Raw genomic sequence first — 13,353 nt, 5'->3', positions numbered from 1 at the left:
TTTGCTTTCTCCAGTATTGTTCTTTTGTACTAAAACAACTGCATTAAAAAAGAATACAATTCTTTGTTGTATGGCAAAGGGCTCACTTGAGACTGGTCAGAGTTTCACGTATCAAGAGCAAAGAAAATTAGCAGCACTTGTCTGAGGATTCTGACTTCAGCCGCCTCTAACCGACAGAAGTCCCCAAAATTCCCATCCCCTACGGCCTCCCCACCACCCCGGCTGCACTTCCGTGCTCAGGGACACTGATTTCCTTCCTTCCTCCCGCCCACGATGGGCGTTTTGTCATCCCGAGGGATCTGTATTCTGACATCACACAGGTTGTCCTCGGTGACATTCACTTTTTATCATTAGCACCTTGTACTGGGATGTTTAATTGGCTATGTTGTATCTCTGCACTGTAGATTTATTTTGCATTTTCATTTAATTAACAGCCATGACCAGTGGCCTGATGGATGGCAAAGCATTCTGTGAAGTAGAATCCTACTGGATTAAAAGCTTTGCTGGAAGGTTTCAAACACCCATTCGGCCTGAACTTCTCAAAAGCAATTTTCCATAAAGCACCACGTTTCCAAAACACAGTGCATGAGGACATGGAAAGAGGAAGCATACAGGACCCAAGGATGACAAATCCTGTTCCTACAGACTCACCCCTCTCCGAGTGTTGACCGGATGCTCAGATGAGCACAATCCGCCCGTGGTTATCCTGAGATTCAGAATTTCAGGTTCTTTCGGGTGCTGTTAAAAGATGGATATTGATAAAAAAAGCCATTGCCAGTGTTCTTACTGGAACTTAATCAGTAGATTACAACACATTACAACACTGTGCTTGCCAGGGAACTCTGAATTAATTATAAAATCCATTTCCTTGTTTATGTGGCTGGGAATACATTTAGTCCAGAGCAGTTTTATGACTTTGTTCCTTCCCAAAATTTCAGTTATTATTTGAAGCCATAATCCAGCTGTACCTTGGTTTGCACTGACACAGCGGAGGAAACTATGGGGCTAGACTTTGTTTTTTTTAAATTACGGAAAGCGTTTAGACAAAGAGTTTTCTGTTCATACTGTGTGAAAACCAACCAGTTCCTAGGTTTTTTCTAATTAAATTAGTTCAAACCTAACGTTGAGTACATACTGTATTCTACTTCCAGCGTGCTGAGTTTGAAAGCACACAGGGACATTCCCTGAAGGAGCTGCTGCTCTGAGTCACTATTACATGCAGTTTATATCCATTTAGACCCAGCAAGCAAATGACAGAGAACTATGGGCCAACTTCATCTCTCGTGTGATGAAATGGAAGTTAGAGGAGAGTTTTCTTTCCCAATACTTAAACTCAGTAGGAAAAAAAAAAAAAAAAAGAACATGTGACCGGGATTGTTAGCGTTTGCAAGTATGAAGAGTATGTTGTTTTCCACATGCCTTTGCTGTGGCATGCCTTTTCCTTTTCCACCAGTCACTTTCCATAAGCAAGGAAAGCTTGAACTTCTGTGAATTAAGACTTGCTGGAGCCTTGACACTCTCTGTACTGACAGAGCATTTTAGGCCCTTATTTAAGTCAGTCAGTAATAAGAAGACTGTGAAATACATCATGATTTTACTACCAGCTTCTCTTGGCATCTGTTTGCCTCCAGTTACGATTGTGCCGATAACTGGGTGACCGATATAATTAGCCTGGCTGTCATCATGGCCACTGGCCAAAAGAGCCAAAAGACGTTTCCTAAATTTTCCTTTCAGATGCACCAAATAACATGATCCATTAATTAAAACTCGGGCAGGGGCAGTTAATTCCTGACAACTGAAAAAGACGCAATTTGAAAACACTCCTAAAGAGCAGTAAATCACTTCCAATCTGCTCCGAGTGAGCTGCATTTGAGAGAGGCCGGCCCGTGCTGGGGTTTGGGTTCTGGGTTGGGAGCAGGGGCAGAGCCCTGCTCTGGCTTTGCCGGTGACTGGGTGGAGACCTTGAACAAACTCTTTTATCTCTCCTGCCTTTAACTCTGTCTGATCCATTTTCATTTTTTCATCACCAGGGCAGAGAAAAATCTTCCCGTACCAAGATGAAGGGGGCAGGCGTGTGGGGATTCCCAAGCTGGGGAGGAGAGGGGTGTCAAGAGGCCGGCTCTGCCAGCCCCAGCTGTTTGGCACTGACTCACACAGCTGCCTGCAGGTGCAGCAGCGAGTCTGTGCTCCTGCAGGGAACTGAGAGACCTCTGAAAGAGGCCAGGCACCCCAGAGGGTTGTGTGGGACTGGCTGGTTTTGTGCAGGAGTCAATACGAGGAGAGTTTATGAAATTCTGCCATCATAAGCAATAGGAAATAGTGAACTGACAGAAAAACTCTTCATAAAGGACACACGCCTTGTATTTTGCAGGTATTAATCAGCATCAGCAGTGATGGGAAGTCCAGAAGATGATATCAATATGAAAATACCATCGTGCAAACATTGTGACACGTTCACCTGCTTATCTTAGCAAGCCTTAAAGCTCGTCATGTCTGGGAATCTGATTCACTGCACAATGACAAATGACACAAAATTGACATGTACGGGCAAGAACACACAGGCAAAGCAGAGAGAGCAGAAATTGCCAAGGATCCCCAAAGCAAAGACACCTGAGGAGCTCCTGAACTGAAGGACCCAGAGAAGCATCATCTCTAACTGGCAATGAGAGGGGCAGTAATCCCTCTGAAAATACAACTGCTTTTAAGAAAGTAAACTGAAGGTGGATCAAATCACTTGTGATTTCTGAAAATCTCACTGTAGTGTAAGTGAGCTGTTCCTTATAGCCCAATAATACCATTCCCGTAAAATCTAGCGGTCCAAATGACTTAATAGCAGAGCAGCAACAACAAAATTCTTCATTGTAGCTGTGCAATGGGCGCACGTTAGGGTATGAGCCTTCCCGCCTCTTGCTGCGCACAGGCACGAGATATCACCAGAGGTGAGGAACCTTGGAAAACTGGACACACCAACAGCACCCCTGCTCTATGCAAAACATCTGCAGATACCTCTGTCTGCTACGGCAGGAACAATGCAGCCTCAGGAAGCCTTAGCTGGCAGCCATGTAGGCAGACAAGGAAGAAAAAGTGGGAGGGGGGGGAAGAGAGAGAGAGAAAGAAAGAGGATTGAGAAACCGCAGGAGCCTAGAAGCCCATTGCTTAATTGATGTCATAACCCGGGAGAGCGTATGATCCTCTCTGCACCATGGTCCTGTCACAGAGTGCTCTCTGCACGGACTTCGAAACTGCAGCTCTTTTTTGTAACAAGATCAGTTACAACCATCTGAAAGTTAAATCTATACAAATACTTTGTAATACTCGTCTGTGGCCGAAGTGAATCCCACACCCAGAAAGACATGACTTTGAATTTTAATTTTCAAATTTCTAGGTCTTGATTGCAGAATACTACTTTTTCTCCCCCCACATCTGGCATTTGCAGAACTTAATGAACAATGTCTGTAGCATTCAGAATTAGCCCAGTACAGCTTAGTCTCCTTCTGTGTGCCAAACTTTGGCATTCCCTCGCTGCAGAAAGTGAGCACTGTGGTTCTCAAAACTAGTTTCTTAGGCAAGACGAAAGAATTCATTAGTTTTCTATTTCTCAGACCTTTCACTTCCTTTCCTATTCCAGACAACCAAAGCACCCAGATTTCCTATTTCTACTGATAATGACGCTGTAAAATTTTTGCTGGCAAATGTTATAGTTCCAGCTGAGAAATTTATTCTTACCGCTGAGGGAAAAAAAGAAAAAAATCCTGCAGCCCCTTCCGAGGTCTGAGCATCAGCCAGTAGAGGGTGCAGGAATTGTGGCTGCATTCCCCACACACCTGAGCCTGACACTGCTGCTGCTCCAGCTTCTTTCTAAGGTTGGCAAACATAATAAAGCACCTAACGTTGTGTTATGGGTCAGGTCAGTATGAAATAATGTGTACAAATTGAAAGGCGTCTGTTTTTCTCAGCTTTTCGTTTTCTCTGTTCACGGCTGTTGTGTGTTTACAGGGATGCTGGACTTGTGCTGCACGTGCAAAATTCAGACTGTAAGAGAGGCTTGCAAGCTCACAGACCTAAGAGATGTCTGGGTGATATTCTCATAGTCACAGGATTTAAAAAAGGGGGCATCTCCTATCAATAAAAAGGTTTATTTCTATTATTCAGGCTTCAGTCAAACAAACTGCCACTGAAATAAACCAAAAGTGTTTCCGTGACGCTGGGAATATTAGCTTGGAAAGGTGATGTCGGGTAGAGAGGGGTTAAGAGGCATTTGCGTGCAGGGGGGATGTTGCAGCAGCCCTTGTTAAGGGGAGAATTATCCCAAGGCAGCATTTTCCCCTTCCCCAGCCTCCTCTGGGTTACACCCTCCTGGCTGGTGGGGCTGTTGGTGGACACTCACGGCCCCACAGCACTTTTCAGACCAGTTTTACCCATCTTTGGCGGTAAGGCTGGCACAGAGGTGAGTCCGACAATACCTGTGGGAGCCCACGAACACACCTGCTCCACTCCAGCGTTTCACATCTGCAATTCCTCTGGCAATGCCTGCTCTACCCAACTGTCCTGGAGTCTGCTAAGGCCAAAATAAAACACCGGGATTTAGAGGGGATTTAGGCCATGGGAACCTAAGCCCAGTGTTTCAATCAGTCTAAAACTCTGTTAGAGTGAGCTCAGCACCAGCAGAATAAATGAAAACACAACGTTGAACTTGGCAACTCTGAATCACAGAGGTGAGCAACTCTCAAGGAATGATCACAGTGTAATAATCACAAGATACAGAGCATGAAAGGGTTTTTGACAGGTGAAAATGAACACATTTACACCACATGGAGCCAAAATTTGAGCCTAAAATGAGGATATACTTTTCTTTTTGAGCAAGAATTTGTTGATCTAAAGACCAAAACAAAAAATCTCGTCTCTTCAGCATGTGCTGAATAACCGACAATATCTTTCAGCATTGTCTGAGGTTTGATTGCAGGTTACCTTACAAAGATTAGACAAGATAAATCACCTTGCATTAGCACACCTATCTGACAAAATGACATCTCAGAGCGGCTTGATAAAATATGATGGTAAATTTTACAGGTCAATAATCTCTGCCTGGAATGAGCAAAATCAGCCTCGTCCACTCCTTTCCTGCAGAGCTATCAGCGGTGGGAACAACCAGCAACATCTCAAATGAAATGTCTCAAACCTCAGTACAGTCCCTGCAGCCATCCAGTTCATCAAAGTAAGAAACAAGCTGAGGAGAGCTCATGTTCAATGATGCTCTGAGGGAAAATGACTGCCTGGCATCAGCACTGGAAGTAGGATGTGGCTGACTGATGATTTCGGATTGGTTTTTTTGAAAATACTGGGTAAATTGAGTAATTTGAACCAATCATGGAATATATTGTGCAACACAACATTCTTCTACCCTGCAGTTTCCCTTCTGGGAAATCTGGAGTGGTAGGAAGTACATTTATCAAGAAAATAATGACCCCAAACAGACTCCTTGAAGCCTAAGGTGTTTTTTTTATAAGAGGACTCAAGGGAACTAATTAGGAGGAAATAGCTCCTCAATGTCCTGAGTGAACTCCCACTGAGAAAATAAACAATTTACTGATTCATGCAACCCCAGACATCCAAAGATAGTCATCTTTATGACATGTTTTTTTGCAAATATAGAACACAGAATGGCATGCAGAGGCAACCAACCCATCCTCACTGCCTTCGTCCATTCTGGTGGGGCTGCCAGAAGCTGTGGTCAGAGCCTGCTGCATGTTAGACTCCCTGGAGCCTGTGAAAGAAGCACACAAAGATTTTCATACTGGGCATCTCCACCCCTGAAACTCTCCAGGTGCTCTTCTGCCTTTCATATGACTGTGGTTAAATCTGACACGAACACCTTCCTCATGGAATCTTCCCAGGTCCCCATGAACTGTGTTATGACTCACGATTTAAACCCCAGGGTACTTCTGCATCTCGTCCTGTGTGCATTTATTTCAAAAACAGTGGTGTAACTTAAATGCACGTGGATTGCACGGACCACAAATATGGATTTGTTCACTAGCAGTGCTCCCCTGCTATAACCACAGCTAGAGCACTTGGGGGAATAAAGTTCTTAATTCTGAGAGTTTGGGAGGGACAGAATGGCAGTTGTGTTGTCTGAACCCTCTGAAAGCACAACAGTCATTTCACCTGCAGTGGCCATGCCACCGGTTAAATGCTGTGAAGACAAGAAGAAAACCTGATGCTCAGAAAGCCATAAACTGCCAGTAGACTAAAGAGCAAGAGTTCATCCTCCCTTTTTCATCCCAGTTTACCCTAGAGCTGCAAGTATCATGTGCAAAGCAAGAAATGACGATTACCTCTTAGCTGTGGTTTGACTGTGCTTCTACAGGGTGGAACAGAAGCTTAAGATAATTAGTGATTAAACATAACTGTGGCTAGAAGCTCTCACATTTGTTAGGATGGCATCAATAAATTTTGAAAAAAGAAAAATCTGTAAGTTTTTAATGTGTTAAAGAAACAAAATGATTAAGCAGAACAGCAAGAAAAATAAATCTTGTCCACATATTCTAGTTTGTATTAGGTGCCATCATGATATCATAACCTGAAAAGGATTGTATGTGGCACAGGTCAGCACAAGATATTGCTGCAATTAAACTAAGCTGGGCACAATGTTCACCTAACAATGCCTTGATGGAATAAGATAATGACGTGAAATGGGGAAAAAAGTCATTTGTCTCACATCCCCTTTGTGTTTGGGGAGCATGAATAAAATTATTTGAGATCTACAAAAAGTTGCTAATCAAATCAATGTTAGAATAAATTGTATTTGGCTTATAAAAGAATTTTGCTAGAAGGAAAATTTAGAGTGTTCATTCTAACCAGATATCACCCAAAAAGAAAATTTATGTATTATAAGGTTTATGTCATTGTATGTTGGTGAAACGTGATTACATATAACTTCCAATTTCACCCTCCTTCCTGGGCAGCTCTCAGGAAAAGCCGTCCAAACCAGAAGTCTTTTATCTTTGATCTAAGCACAATTTGATGCCTGCTTAATATACACACAAGTAATAATTCAAGACCGCACAAAACGTGCATTTGACAGGCTTCCAAAAGACACCAATGCATTTTAACATTTCTGCATTTCCAGGCATAAATTCACGGGTGGCTCTCACAGGAAATGACTTGAAAAATTCTGTGTACTAATATGTTCTCTACAGAGTATTCATTTGTCCAGTGTTTTTAGCAGCATGTTCTTCATGCTTTATTTCCTCTAATGCTTACAGGATTGTGTTATTCAGAGCCTCTGTTACTGTTTACCTGTCCTGCACCATCACCGCTCAAAACACCTAAAAAATGAGGATTTGCAGGATCTTTTCTCTGCACAGATTGTAGTGATTATAACAGTCTGCAGAAACTCTCTATAAAATATGACTGACAAAACTGTGCCCTAGAGAGCAATGGTTAAATAATAATATACATAATGCCATTGTTATATTGATTTATACAGATGTGACATTACCTACGCTTTATGGGAAAGAAAAAAGACAGCGAATGAAAGGAAAATCTAGTCATATAGCTTATTCAATCAAGAAAAAATCTTAAACCAATATTGAACATGTATACATTATTCTCCATCTCACACCTGCCTCCTGAAACCTCCCCAAAGCAAGCATTTTATAAATAAAAGAGCACATCGGCTCCTGGATCAAACTTTCTGCTATTTGCAGCATGTTTGATCTGACTTGGCCAGAAAAAAAGCTTCTCTGAACAAATCTCTCTAAATAAAACATATTTTCCCTGAAACCTATCAGCTCATTGTTAGTTCTTTAGAAAATTTTGCATCATTTACAGTGAAGGGTGGGCTCAAGATATTAATGAATTTGTTACTGAAGGATGATTAAAACATATTTTAGCATACACTGGAAGTTTTTGATGGCATATAGATTTACCAGCTGCAGGGAAAAAAAAAAAAAAAAGGCACGAACACACTCCTGTACACAGACCTAGCTAAGTTTGTAATAAAATTCTTCAGTGCAAAAAAAAAACCCCAAAAAAACCCACCAAACCAAGTAAAAAACACTCTGACCAATCATTATTGCAATCAATATATGTTTCTTAAGTTTTTTGACTTAAATAAAACTGAGGCCAGAGGACACCTGGAGTTGTCTGGCTGTTAATGAAAGAAACACATCTACTGAGACAAGATCAGATTTCGCATATTTGTTTTTCCTGTTGAAAACACAGATGATGTTTCCAAAGATTCATAGCCCAAACTTTTCCCCTTCAACTCTGTAGTGATGAAAGGACCAGACTGAAAATCTGAGCTCCCGCTCAGACTAAACCCCAATGTCTTCAGTGATTCCTTAACCCATCTACAACACAGCTCTTTAAAGATGACGCTTGGTTCAAAAGGACAGAAAATTAAAATATTAAGTGAATCATAATGTAAAATATAAATCCTTACCCTCATCTAGCTTTAATATTTGATTGTTCCAATGATGTAATTGTGTATGACAAGCAAAATGGGATGAAGACGAAGAATGGTAAACTCGGAGGAGAAAGTTACAAGCAGGATTTTTTTCTGCACTCCTTTTTATGGAAAATATAAATAATTTAGAGCCTGTGTACCAAACTTGCACCTCATTTTCTACTGTAAGTTATTATGTGCACAAGATAGTTTTTTATGCCGTATCAATTTTTAAATAGACTAAATTCCGCAGATTATGCAACATACCAAAAATAAGACACCAGCTTCATGAGAGCCGGTGGCCTTAATGCAACAAAAACAGGCAGATAAAGTGAAACTTAGCAGCTAAATAATGCATTAAGATCAAACATACCAAAAGAAGTGAAGCATTTACAATGTTGGGATGCTATATATTAATACATACTTCTTCAGTATATCCGAAATATGGAATGGAGCATAGTAGCCTGTCGTTGTGGGACATGGAAGAAAGACGAGAGACTCCAAATATTTCAGGAGGCAAAGAGCACAGAAAAAAGGTTTTATTGTCTAATTCTTACTACCTTTTAAAAGGTCTTTCGATACAGATTTAACATGATTGGTGAACAGGAACGACACCTCTCTAATCCCATCGATTAACAGCCAAACACCACCAGGAGAAAGATTGTTTTGAGAAAGGAGAGTTGTTTGCTAAGAGTGTTTTGAGAAGAGGCTTTCTTGAGAAATTTTTTCTTGGGAAAAAGTCAGCAGCTGCCAGCAGGCGAAAATCTCTCAGACCCAGAGATATCAGGCCCACAGTAGTCCACAAGAAAAAATCCAAGTCATGAGGAGAGGCGACCGATGCCTTCTTCTGGCAGTTTGATGCTTGGAATGATCTAAGCTAACTGCTAAAAACACTGAGTGGCTCAAGAAGCAGAGAACTTTGCACATGAGCAGGAAGACAGACACGGAACGACTGTCAGGTGTTCTGACAGACATCTGAAACACGTTGCACAGCATCTGAAATCGCAGCCCGACTGCAGAATCCAGGCACAGCCACGCTTCTGCAGGGCTCCCCAAGGACAAGGTCAGAAGCATTTGAAGGTGGCCACCGACTGCATCGAGTGTGGTGGTTAGGTCAAGCCCTCCTGTCCCTGACAAACCAAGACAGGAAAAATAATAATGCCTTTCTTCTAGCTTTAATCCTCCTAGGGAGGCAGCACGGATGGTGATAGAGCCATGAAAGGGCACATAAATACTTCAGGACAGCTTCCACTCAGAGCCCCCAGGACTTTATTTTAATAGTTAAACAAGTACAAAAAGCAGCTGATATTCTCCTTTGAAAGCTGCTGTGTGCCATTGACAGCTGAGATGATTTACAGGAGCCATCAGAAACTTCAGCCTGCTCCTCTCAACAGCTCATTTTTATTCAAGAAAACAAAGTGAAATGGGCTCCACATTAGGCTCTCCTGCTGTCTTAAATCATGAAATAATTGTGTTGAAATTCGTCGTGACCTTGTGTTATGCTTCTCTAAATACCTCAGAATTATTCTTCTAAAGTAAACCAAATCAAAGAAACCTATGCTCCCAAATAAAAAGAGCCTGGTATTGATAACAAGCTTTCTTTTCCACTAACAGCCAGACCACGACCACTCCCAGGCTGATAATGCCTGTAAATTAAAACATCCAGTGACATTTAAGCAAGCAGAGACTTGACAGAAATTCCCATCAAGCCCTCCTTGCAAGGTTAAGAGAAGACCTTCAAGAGAAAAGAAATTTGATTGGTGATACATTTCCCAGGTCGAGAGGGGCTTCATGTTGTGCCCTAATGTATTACTTCATTATATCATTTATATGCTTCTGCTCTGGCATCAGTCATCACTAACGACCCAGGCCTTCCTCATCCTTCACACAGCACTCATCAGAACTGGCTCCGCTCAACATTTTTGTCCCTTTTTGACCAAGGTACTGGTTGCCATCTCAATTCATTACCATCAAAACATGACAGCTACAGAATTAGCTGCAGAAAAGGAAGGTTAGATTCCCGAAAGCAGAATTCTGCTCCCTCCAGCGGGGGGCTGAGCAGTGCCGCCACCAGATTGCGGAGGTCCTCCCCTCCCAGGCCGTGCTGCTGGCTATGAGCAGCTGCTCTGAAGCTCCACCAGTGGAATTGGCCTGCAGCTACCTTTCCCTTTCAATCCAAAATGCGAGAAAACTTCCTTTTAGTGCTCTCCATCTGCAAGCCTGTCACTGCTTTGCTCTGCAGAAGTCTAAATGCCTTGTGCTGCTCCCAACACAGGTCTTTGTAGGAGAAGGATGGAGGGGCTTAGAGAGGTCTCTGCTGCCTCCTTTCAGCACAGTGTGCCTTTCCAGGAGTGCTTTTGAACCTTCCAGGGGATATCCACCCTTAAGGTGCCAAAACAAACCCTCTTCTGCTTCTTCCAAGCCTTTCCCTGGTACAGACTACAGTCTTATCACAAAAAGTCTACCGGAACAGTCCAAAACTGAAAGGACAGCTTAAATCTTCCCTTCAGTCTTGCTGCTCCATCCCCAAGGAGGACACAGCTCTCCTTCAGCAATGTTTGCCAAGCCAAATGTGCTTTGTATTGCCAGTACCTGTCCTGTGCTTCAATCCAAAGAGTAATGCCACCATTCCGGAGCAATTGACACAATCCGGAACAGCCGGTCATTATAAATCACAACGTCCTAATGAAGGATAAAAAGAAAAGGAACATTTATGTGGCAGACATATTTCACAGCACATTTACAATGGCATTTTTCAAGAGCTGAAAAGGTATATGGATCGAGGGTGAGAAAGGAGAAGTGAAATAAAGAGCTGTGATATACTCGCAGGATGTCTGTTCTGAGCACAGACAAATTTCTGAAAGCTTTCTAAAGGTCATGGTTGCTAAAATTCACACTAAAAACTTAAAAGTTTTTTTCCTTTTACCTTGCTGATCTTAACCGGTCCTTCCCCTTTGTGATTTCATGCCATGCCAAAGCTAGTTACTAACTTTCTTAGTCTTGCAGTTTTTCAGGAAGTATTATATTTATGATGCATTATATTACGGTAATAATTAATAACAATTTACTTCAGAGTTTTCATTAGTGTGATCCCTCACATGAAAAGCAGTGCAGAACACAACCAAATAATAACAAGATTAGTAACAGAAATGCAAACAAGAGCTGCAACTGTCTGTATAGTTCAAGGAAGTGGCACCTATTTTAAGGAGAACTTTCTGTAGCAGTATTTAACCAGCATGAAAGAAAACCTGCTATGAGCATGTGAGCTTTGATGTCTGAAGAATTTATATTGCCATGTAACTGTTTTAGTTCATTTCTCCTGCGCAGTTCCGAAGGCTTCGTTGTCACTAGTACTCCAGAATAAATTCAGTAATTGAGATCCTTAATTTTTAATCTGCTTGCTTGGCCTTCACACCTTTAACTACGAGGAACCTCTACATCAGACAACACGACAACAGGAAAATGCCATACAGCCCTTAACGCCCTTTTTAAGGCTTCAAATATCTCACTTTTCTTTTTTTTTTTCCTTTTTTACTTTTTTTTCCACCCAGGATTGCTCACACTTACAGCTGGTGAGGGATGAGCAGGTTAATGACAGGACCATAAAATAAAACTCCACTTAAAGTCAGAGTAAGCGTGGCAGCAAGTACCAGGATCTCCTGAAAACCTAAATGAGTCTGCCAAAACGGTTACATATGTAGCAGGAACCGCGAGTAAATCCAAGTCTATGGTCCTAAAGAGTAAGTGTAATCACTATTTTATCTCCATTTAAGTGATGCATTGGGACAGGAGGAACACCACTGCATTCCTTCCTGCGCAAACAGATATTTAACAGTGGGAGCATTTTATGCAAACTACCTATTAAGCTACTAAGAAAGCGCCAAAAAACCGCAGCAAAGTAATTAAATAATGGACAAGGGCTGAGTTTTTATTATAAGGTTTCCAAACCATAAAAGCAATGCCAAAAGACAGTATAAATTCAGTATTGTTTGAATGGACTCTTGAAGTCCTGTACTCTAATCTACTCTTTATTACTTATCCACAAAACATCTAGCAGTTTTTATTACAAGTCCCATCCATTACAGTATTAAACTTAAATTCAATATACACTGCAAGGTCGTGATCCTGCTGGGGATGAAAAGCTGTGTCTCATAGAGCCTGCTTCATTTAAGGCTTAGATCTCTTGACCTACTAAAAAAAATGAGCCCCACAAAAGGCAGGCTCAGATGTCAGAAGGAGTCTGCTCGGCATCCAAGTGGAAAGTTTACTTAGTGTCTCCAAAAGCTTTAATTGCACGCCAGGCCTGGTTTATAAAGCCCTTCTGATGATCGTGTTCTGGAAGAAAACCCCTCTGGTTATCTGATGTCGAAGTTGAAATTAGTCCTCTGGATCAAATAACCCCAACAAATAACAATTTAAGCCAACTGAAATGTGCATGTTACCTGCCGCTGGCTACAGGCAGCCCATAATCTTGGGAATCACCACCATTTTACTCAATATTTGCTAAGTTGTACCTTCGACTTCGTAGTACTGCACCAGCAAATCTAATAACATGAATAATGCTGGTGTGCAAAAGGTAAATGGCATAGTCTGGTCTGAATATATACTCAGGATGAAGTCAGAGTGACATAGTCCAACCTGTGACATTATTAAATTACAGAGGACTTTATATTCCTAATATTTTGAAACAGTTAGGTGCTTACATTGAAAAAAAAAACCAAACCCCAATCCTTAAAACATTTTCACATCTTTATCTCCTTTTCCTTGCTGAATTATTTTCCTTCCTCCCATCTTATTACCTTTTCAGCTTCTGAAATTGAGTGATTGCTTCATTTTGGAAGCCGTGTGATACCTTGAATTGTTTGCATTTTGATTCTGGAGCATGCAGCCAGGATTTGTCAAAC

At 41.6% G+C, this 13,353-nt stretch overlaps 1 protein-coding gene across 1 annotated transcript in view; it reads right to left on the bottom strand.

Moving 5' to 3' along the window:
- The window catches only part of NLGN1 (neuroligin 1), a 323,041-nt gene extending 317,331 nt beyond the window's left edge, over positions 1 to 5,710 (bottom strand). Inside the window, exons 1-2 of the mRNA XM_066193755.1 lie at positions 5,683 to 5,710; positions 652 to 738 (exon numbers count right to left, since the gene is read on the bottom strand). The gene's annotated coding sequence lies outside the window, so the exon portion shown is untranslated. The remainder of the gene's footprint in view (positions 1 to 651; positions 739 to 5,682) is intronic.
- Positions 5,711 to 13,353: the final 7,643 nt, after the last annotated feature.

Source organism: Chamaea fasciata, unplaced genomic scaffold (genome assembly GCF_029207755.1).
Source record: "Chamaea fasciata isolate MVZ Bird 193981 ecotype frontalis unplaced genomic scaffold, bChaFas1.0.hap1 SCAF_11, whole genome shotgun sequence".
NCBI lineage: Eukaryota > Metazoa > Chordata > Aves > Passeriformes > Sylviidae > Chamaea > Chamaea fasciata.
The sequence above is the reverse complement of the archived record's forward strand: the minus strand, read 5'-3'. Positions and strand labels throughout refer to the sequence as shown.